We start from the raw sequence: 8,878 nt of genomic DNA on the forward strand, positions 1-8,878 counted from the left end.
TCTTCATATGACTGAGAAAGAAGAAAGGAAATAAAGCGGTGCAGCTCAGAGGGGACGCACTGCTGAACAAATCAAAACTTCAAATACAATCAGTGCGAGGGCTAACTAGCGTCGGAGGGTTTAGGCGCATTATGAGAAACAGGTATCAAAGCTCAACCGCTGGCCACAGATTGGATTTCAAGTATGAAACGAACGTGGATGGAGGTTCATGCTGTCGATCTTATTCTGCCACTCTGCACGAGCCGAGCACACTGGCAGCGCCTGTCGTCAGGCAAAGCTCCAAGCCATTTCCCCTAGATGCATCTCGACTGAATCAATAGGGCCCTCGCAGCATATCATTAGACGTAAGTATTATAATTACTTGTGTTATTAATTTTGCCTTAATACCAGGGATAATATGATATGTAATTCAACCCTGTTGAGGGAAGAGAAAATAAGATAATCACAAATGCATCTCTTATGAAAATCAATGTTGAAATGGATATTCCAATAATGCCAAACCACTGCCCCTGTGTTTTTTTCCCTCATGCATATCAACCAATCATTTCCCTCATTCATCTGGAAAGAAATATATAAATATGTCCAACATATTTCACACGGGCGCCCCTGTCCGAGGCAAAACAATATGGATTTGTGTTGCCTCGCAAACAATTTTAATAAAAAGCTATTGATTGGGGATCGAGCAGCTAGCCTGTGGGCGCGGAGCACCAGACCCCCAGTGGGTCCAGATCATTAATGTCCTCAACTGCTGGCTTCACTGGCGCAAATTTGTTCAATAAGGGTCTGGCACGCATGCTTCAGGGTTTGATTTTGATACTGCCGCGTCAAAGTGTTTGTGGCTTGTGCTCCACAGGCCGCAAACATGAGACGATGGCGGCGGCGTGTGTTTCTCTTCTTTTCTCACAATAAATTCCATCTAACAAACAAAATGATTAATGAATGTGAACATTACTCAGCCTAAGCACTCGTCTTTAGCAGGAGACTGAGCAGATCTAGTCGGAGGAATGTGCGTCGTAATAAGAGACAGATCCACGGCTGCTTTCACACACACCGTACAGCTTGTCATCGACACACATCCTCCTGACAGAGGAGGAAAAAGAGCAAAACACACTCTCACATGCTCCCAAATTTGTGCAGCCGCAATATCTACATCCAGGCAGAAACACGCTACTTTCTTGAGCAGGTATCAAAGCCTTGGCGCAGCAGACAGTTTTAATTACCAGGTACTTTCCTTATGCTTATGATTTCAATTTCTGCCCGCAAAGCTGGTAATGATATTCAAAACGCCTGCTGGCAACTCCGACTCCTTCTTCTCCCCTGTCTTTCCTTCCCACTAAGATGTGAATACCCCAGTTTATAGGCTTATTTGTCCTCCAGTCACTTTGTAAAATCTTTATTCGGCCGAAGATATCTTTTTAAATGCGGCGAGCCTCGCTGGAAGGAATGGCAATAAAGGTTTTGGGGAGGTGGGAGGTGGAAGGGGGGGAGATCAATGCAGAATGTATTAGCCTGCACTACAGAGACCGACTTCAATAATAAAAGCATTGATCCTTTAAAGTGAAGCTTATTCTGGGACGGCATGGTAAAGGAGGACGGTCCATTCCAATACTGCGCGGGGGCCAGATGGAGAATCACAGCAGGCGATTTCACCCCCCTCAAATATTCACATTATATCTCAAACCCGTATTAGATTCAGTCGCACAATTGCTGAGGGATTCTTGTATGAAATGCATGCATTATGGAAGAGCATGTCCAACAGTACAGCATATGGAATAACATATTTAATTGGCCCTACTTAAGCTCTGCCAAGTACAAAAGAGGGCGAGAAAAAGGAGAACAGAAGGACATGTAAGAAAGAGAATGAAGTTAAATAATGTAATAGGTTTTTTATTACATTTCAGATAGTAGATAAAGATTAATTCTGTCTTGGAAATTCCTTGTTTTCAAAACAGGAGCTCCTAATATTTCTCCATTTCCTATCAGCCACCGGACACATCAGATCCCAGCAGTGTCTCTGTACACAGCCGTCGGTAGCAGAGCGCCAGCAGTAATCAAGCGAGAGGGCTGGATATATAACAAGCACACTTCACAGTATGCCTAACAAGCACACTTCACACACTAATCAGCTGAAGTGGACTTGCATCCACATCCATCCTTTGCCTTTGGCTCGCGGAGACGAGCCACCGGCTCAGATTATGAAACGATCTGGATTGTATGAATAGATAAGGTTATCTGTGATTCGCCCGGCGTAATGAGGGCGTCGAGGTATGGCGGGGAGGGACGGCTCCTGTGGTGTTTAGTGATAAAATAAAGTGCTGAATGCAAAGTGGGGGTCAGAGGTAACATCAGAGAGGAAGTACACACACTGACTGATCTTCTATAGGCCTCTGAAGGCTTTTTAAAATACACTAAAACACACATGAGGCTGAGGCTGATACACAGGGCGACATGAAGCAAACCCAGGGGTCGGGACCCCACTAGGGGTCGCCAAAGCTTCTAGGGTGGTCGCAAGGCCTTCTTGGTTTTAAGGGGTGTAAGAAAACTAAATTAAATCGATATTTTTAAAGTTTAGATGGTTATCTTAGACATTACAGATATAGAGCTAAAAGAAAAAAATGATTCATTCTGATTGGTTTCCAATTCAATCAAAAAAAAAAAAAAAAAAAGTTTTGAGAGTCCAAGCTGAGGTCTTTAAATGTCTTTTTTTGTTTGATCAACAATCCAAAATCTTCAGTTTAACATAATATAAGACACACTGCTATATAACATACCTAATTTCCATAATTAAGTTTGTTTCTGGTTTGTCTTAATAGCTCACTGATTAATAAAATTCACACAATGTCCTGTTTCAGTTTACTCGACAGCTTGAAAAATCTGAACTCTCTGATCCGACTTCCAAAAGAAAATGTTACACACTTGTGTTCTTTTGTTTTCCACCTGCAGTCAAATCTGCTCATAAAGATGCAGAAAAATCTGCCTGAATTAAAAACAATATAATCATCACCCTGTAGTGGTCTAACACACACACACACACACACACACACAAAATGACCCCCTGGTTGCACCTCTCTTCCACCCATCGAGGGACGGACAAGGTGGGGACCGTGGACAGACACCCGCCTCCTGTAATCCCATCAACTCATGTCAGACAGCAGTCTGGATACAAGCCTATCTGTGAGGCCTGTAATCCACGGCTAAGACTCCACACTCACACACACACACACACACACCGCTGCACTCGCACTTATCTGAAAACACACTCACAAACACTCAAAAACACACTCAGGGAGAAAAAGTGATAGTTGGTGACACTGCGCATAAAGGAGGAATCAGCATGAACATGAAGACGTCAGCGAGGTATTAACACACACACACACACACACACACACACACACTGATGCATGCATTTAGACATAAGCTTTAAAAAAGAGTTGATCCTGAAAATAGAAGCCTCTAATGTGGATTATATGTAGAGTAAAGGCTAAAGGAGGAATGGTGAACTCATTTTTATTGTGTTAATATCAAAAATAAAGTTAAAGAAAGAATTCTATTTTGTGTACAATCTGTAATATATTGATAATATGTGGGATGCATTGTTGCCAGAACATACAGCATATAAAGTGTGTGTGCAATTTTTTGACAAATGTGCTGACACATTACATCTGTTCCCACATTAAAAATAAAATAAAAGATGCTTTGTCTATTAAAGAAATTCATTTCTTGACACAGAAATGAGAATAAAAGCTGCAAACTCTCCCGCTGTGCTTTGAAATCATGCAACACATTATCCCCATTAAACATAAAAACACACTAAAATAAAAATAAAAAATACAATTTTAAATTCAAAGTGGTGCCAAAAAGGGACAAATGCAACTGAATGCATGCACAAAAACACACTCAATCAATCAGCAGTGCGGGGGAACAATATGTCCCATTATCATTCAGATACATGCAAAACACCACCAAAAAAAAAAAAAGGAGAGATAAAAAGGCACGTCGGACAAGGCACCCCTGCTCATGTCTCGCTTCAAAGAGAGAGAGAGAAAGGGAGACAGAGAGGGAGGGAGAGAGAGAGAGAGAGAGAGAGAGAGACACGCAGGGTGCAGGACCCACACGGTGTAGTTCCAGCCAATTGCATTCCAGAGAAGTGACCATGGCCAGTGATAAACAAAGCACCATAGATCATTCCTCTCCCAGACGGAGCCCGGCGCTGGAGGCAGCGGAAGGGAGAGCGGTCAGACACACAGAGAGAGACAGAGAGAGAGAGAGAGAGAAGACGACAGAGAGCTCACCGCCTATATGCCCCTCTGCTATCCTCTGATGCTACATTTTGACGCCCTTTTTGCAACTGGAATGCCATTAAAAAAGCCGGCCGTGCTGCAGATTCGCTCTCCACGGCGAGAGAAAAGACAAGAGAGAGAGAAAGAAAGAGGGAGGGAAGAGTGCTGCTTCTTCTCTCGCTGCCACTGTGCAATTCAAAAAAAAACAGCAGAACAAAAAAAAAAGGCTTAAATTGTTCCCAAAAAGGCATTCAACACTTACCCAGACACCAGACTCAGATTCAGTGTTCATTTGAGCCTGCAGTGTGCGTCACAACAGAAACCTCAGATATTCCTCCAAAGCAGATGTGCAAAAAGAGGAGCAGTGGAGGTTCTCCCTCTTTTGTTTGTGAGCCTGCCTGGCTAGGTTTCTCTATTTGCATCAGCCGGCTTTTTTACAGCTTTGAAGCAGGTGGATGACAAAAACATCAATCTCTCCAGGCACATTGTGTGGCATGCACACTTTGACACACTCCCCTCACCAGCTCCATACAGTATAATCACACATTGCCTATTCTCTGCTCGCAGCGCCGCCAATGAATATGGGGCTCAAAGGGAAAAGTGAAGGACAAGTGTGCATTGTTGGAGTGCGCTTTTGTTGTAATCATGTTTTGATTGGATTAGAATGGGAATTTGCTGTATCTCCAGAGCTCCATTTTGCCGTACGCTGAGGTGATTTTACGCACACTGGTTAAGGGACGGGACATTGGCTGATGGATGGAAGGTAGCAGCAGACAATAAGGGGTCCGTTTGATAGTTTTTTCCCTCTTTAATTGTGTTTCGGTGCAGTTCTCTGTAGCCCGAACGAGACCGAGACCAAAAGGAAAAAGAGTGTCCATCCAGATTGTTCGTACAGGTGTCTGAAAGTACAATATACAATACAATACAGGACTGGTAGGCCAACATGGCCAGAGCCCGACCAACTTTTTCAACATCAAACAAACAAAAATGAAACAAGATTCTCCAGTAGCCAGTTTTTTAAAGTATGAACTCCACATATATGAAACTCTGTGACCACAGCCTGTAAGAAAGCAATACATTCTGCTTTCTAAAAGTATATTGGCTAATTGTGTCAAGTGACGTAAATCAAACTTTCCCCATTCAAATTCTTCTCCACGACTGCATTAGCTTTAAAGTTTGACTGGAAATGAAAAATAACCTCTAATCTTTAATCTTTAATCTAATCTGTGTGTCACAGGATGAATTATAATATAAATCGGGATCCTTTTGGCTTTAAGCTCCTGCAACTTTACTGTTTCAGTTTACTCTTACCAACCTTGTTTAGTCTTTCTCATGATGAACCCACTGCACATGATACCTGCCCGGCACCAAACAGCTGGCAGTCAACGCGAGCGACGAGCTGGCGACCACGATGGAGCAGTTAGCGGCTAAAGGAGTCGGTGGAGACCAAAAACAGAACAAAAAGGTCGCTGGCGGTTGGACTCCAGCGCTGGGTTGCACCAGCTGTGTGTATGTCCTCGTTGACAGAGGATCAGTTTATAATAATAATAATAACTAATTCAGCTACTAAAAAGCAAGCTGGATCGATATTGAAATATCATATCAATAAATTAGGTCCCTACCCGATTAATGTCTTGTAAAATGGCTGAAAAATATGTTGCGTGGCAGGAAAACTTCTGTTTTACCGTCAGTGATTATAATTCACACTACCTCAGAGACATGTGTAACTATTTAGTTGTTATTAGACATCATATAATCAATCATAAATTCAGATTAAACCTAATATGCAAATACAACCTTTGAAACAGGCTAAAGTTTATTCAGAATCACAAAGACATTTTTAAAGTAGTAAAGACAGTTGGAATTCATCCAAATTTGGACTCCTGTGGATTCAGACAGTCAACAGACCAGGCAGCTCAGTCGGTAGAGCTGGCGACCCATATAGGCAGCGGCCCGGGTTCGAGTCTGACCTGCGGCCCTTTGCTGCATGTCATCCCCTCTCTCTGCCCCCCTTTCTGTCTCCAAGCTATCTCTGTCAAATAAAGGCCAAAAAAATAATACTTCTAAAAAAAAATCGGAAAAAAACAGACCAGGCGGGGTCAGTCATCAAGATAGCTTTACCGACCCTAACCCTAAACCCTAAACCCTAACCCTGTGGTGCAACAGCTTTTATTTTAGTAATGCTAAAGTCACAACTTGGTAATAATTTACATTAGGATTGAACTCACACACAGCTGCTGCAACAGAAACACAACTGTGAAGGAAGACTGCTGGATGTGTAACAAACAAACAACGGCCCCGGGGCCACTTCTGACCCAACCCATTTCCTCTGGTCCACCACCTGATGTCACAAAGATTATTATTATTTTATACCAATTTAAAAATGCCCCTTCACTACAATTAAAATAAAAACACAATTCTACTTTAGAAAATGCACTTTGTCCACACAGACGTGTACAAACTGTGGATAAGAAGAGAGCAGCTTCATTTGTTGTAGATATTAAATGATGACAAGAGAATGTATAGAAACATTGTTAATGCAGTTTAATGGAAACATCTCCAGAATATGGAGCTTTCTTGCAGCACTTGAACATTGAAGTGGCCCTTTTATGTGATTATAATAGTTTGTGTGGGATTTAGTGACATCTAGTGGTGTAGTTGCAGATTGCAACTCCTATTTGGTTTGTCCCTCCTGGGCTACTGTGGAAAGGTGTTTAAACAGGTCGGACTGCATGGAAGGCATCTGTAGATAAAAACATCTCATTCTAAGGTAACAAAAACACAAAGATTTTTATTTCCAGCTGATATTATATTACATTTCTGACAAGAGATCCTCCTCACTGTTTCACACTGGACATTTAAGGTTTAGTTTTCATTGATTCAGAAGCTTCATACTTCACATCATGGCCACGTCATATGATGATGGGAGACCCGTCACAATCAGGGTAACCCAGAGAGAAACCCTGCAGCATCCTGGCTCCCTTTACTGCCTGTCTCTGTGCCCCCCCCTGGCAGCGGGTGAGACAGCCCTGGATGCTTCGGTTAATCCTCGAGGACGAAGGCGGTCCTAAACTGTCCCGCCTGTCTCCTGTCTGTGCAACTGGATCTTTTATGTTAATCAATGAAATGAAAAAAACACCAATCGTTCATCCATCATTCTCCGTGTCTGCGTGCTGTCAACTTTATTACAACATTATTCCCAAAATAAGAAAAGTGGAAGTGAGACAGAAACGTAATGAGAGACATTTATAAACTGAAGATGACACCTTGAACGCCTCAACATTTGCATAAATCTATATCTCTTTGTTACGAGGGGGAAAAAAAGTGTCTTTATCCTATTAATATCTTAACTCTGTTGTAATTTCATGACTTTAGGCCCTCTGCTTTTACCTGATGTCATACTTTATGGCATATTTTAGCAGAATAATTTGACTGTGCTGTGGTTATTAATCTTTCAGTCAGTTTTCAGTCACAGTCACAACTTCTCTTCTAGACCTGTGCAGTAATAACCCGAGCAGGGGACAAAGAAAGACCAGACAGTCAGTCTAATAAATGCAGAAGAGTCAAGGAAGCTTTATTCTGCATCTACACATCGACAGCTAATGCAACTTTCAAATGTCAGGAACACAATCTTCTTCAAGACTTATAATTCAGACACTGCGTTAAAGTGCTTTTGGTAATCATAAATCACTTTTATTGGAGACATCGACGTAGATGGATAGACATAATGGACAGACATATATATGCTGTAGAACAGTCAACAGCAAACTTTAAAGTTTTACAATTAAATCATTTAATTCTCTTGTTTTTGAATCTTTATGTTTTGGAAACAAGCTAAAGAATTGATATTCCTAAAATAGTTCAGAAACTCAAAGTGAAATATTGTTGATGATTTAATGTTTTCAAATAATTTTATTATTCAGTGAAATCTGATTCTCAACTCACTGTGAACAAAACTGGAAAATACAGAATTTTATGTTTTTAAGACTTCTTCAAGAAGAAAAGTAAATTACCTCAACAAAAAGCGTTTTGCAGTTTATTTGGTAAAGACACTTACAATGAAAATGTTTGTGTGTTTGGTGCAAACAAATTACATCAATCTTTTTGAGTTGTGACAACTTTTAATGAAATTATGTTCAATCAACAAGGTCAATTGAGTTCGGAGAATTAGCTTTTCCTTTATTGTGCTCGGGGAAATTTGTTCAAACTATTTTTTCCCCACATTATTTTAAAGATATTTTTATCTTATGTACTTACGATAATTGTGAACTCAAGTTTTCAAGTAAAGTTTGTTAAGTTGCTCCAATTACATTCACTAGTTTTTAGCTTTTTCATATGTGGCGAATACAGATTGTTTATAGTGTTAATGTCATAGTGATAATGATGTCATGAGAATATTTTTATTATAATATAGTAATAAACCATGTGTAGTTATTTACAAATAATGACCAAATAATGTCTTTAATAATTGCAAATAACAGTTAAACAATAAATATACAACCACACACTATTTACACACTGTGACATTTAAACGCCTCACCAACAAGTGTCTGCATCGACATTCCGATATTTTTCAGGAGTCAGTGAAGGCAGCAGCG

The sequence above is a fragment of the Dicentrarchus labrax genome, unplaced genomic scaffold (assembly GCF_905237075.1).
Source record: "Dicentrarchus labrax unplaced genomic scaffold, dlabrax2021, whole genome shotgun sequence".
NCBI classification, from domain to species: Eukaryota; Metazoa; Chordata; class Actinopteri; family Moronidae; genus Dicentrarchus; species Dicentrarchus labrax.